This window comes from Capsella rubella, unplaced genomic scaffold (genome assembly GCF_000375325.1).
Source record: "Capsella rubella cultivar Monte Gargano unplaced genomic scaffold, Caprub1_0 scaffold_193, whole genome shotgun sequence".
NCBI classification, from domain to species: Eukaryota; Viridiplantae; Streptophyta; class Magnoliopsida; order Brassicales; family Brassicaceae; genus Capsella; species Capsella rubella.
In genome coordinates, this window is record NW_006238735.1 from 2310 (window position 1) to 3437 (window position 1128).

The window sequence follows — 1128 nt, forward strand, 5'->3', positions numbered from 1 at the left end:
TTATTTATGAAGAAATGAAACTCCTTCTCATTAATTAAGTTATTTTCTTATACGCTACGAGATATAGTAACTTTGGGTTTTGAATTTACCTATAAATAGCTTATTCAGGTTTGTGTCTAAAATATCAAATACAAAACATACTTGATCACATACTTTCATACAAGAAAATTAGTGTGTAAATTTCTCGTGTAATCTGATATGGCTAAATTTAACTCCCAGATCAGTATGATATTCATTGTTGTAGCTCTGGTTTGTGCCTTTGTTCCAGTATATTCAGTCGATGACAACGAAGCAAAATCGTCATGGGATACTTGTCTTGTTAAAATCTCCCCTAAGTGTGCCTTGGATATAATCGCCGTTGTTTTTGGAAATGCAACCATCACGGATTCTTGCTGCCACGATCTTGTTTAAGAAGGAAAAGTGTGCCACGACACTCTCATTAAATATATTGCTGATAGACCAGCCTTAATTGCCCGTGAATCACAATATTTGAAGAAGAGTGACGACTTGTGGGCTCATTGTGTCACAATTTCTAAATCGGCTTAATTGATTTTGAACATAAATTGATTATTTAATTGTTGTACCATTTATATTATCAGAAATATATACATGTTTACCTTTATAAGAAAAACCAAAGTAAATCTATTTGAAAATGAATAACTTAACTTTAAATTATTAATTCAAAACAAAGGAATAAAAAAAATCTGATATGACTCAAAACATAAAAAAATGAAGATAATAGTAGGACGTACAAGTTTTGTTGAATGGATTATATTTCTAATTATATATTGCTAATACACCAATTGTACAATTCAATATGATTTTCTAAATTTTATTCCACTACTGAAATAAGTTTTTTTGCAAATTTTCAAGACAAAACTAAAATATCTAATTTTTGTTACTCTTTCTTTTATGATCGAATCCTTAAATTTAAAACTGGTAGAATATAATCGATTGAAACAACAAAAATTATATTCTCAGTTTTGAAATATAAACAAAAACTTGAAGATGTTTGGTACATAAGAATAAATTGCGGACTTAGATATGTATTGTTTAGAAAATGATATGTATGCTAGTGCTAGAACCATATCATACTAGGGAAAAGCTTTGATTAGACTCCTAAACCAC

General features: G+C 28.9%; 1 pseudogene; it reads left to right on the forward strand.

The window, feature by feature from the left end:
- The first annotated feature begins 198 nt into the window (after positions 1–198).
- On the forward strand, positions 199–546 carry LOC17874250 (annotated as a pseudogene).
- The last annotated feature ends 582 nt before the right edge of the window (positions 547–1128 follow it).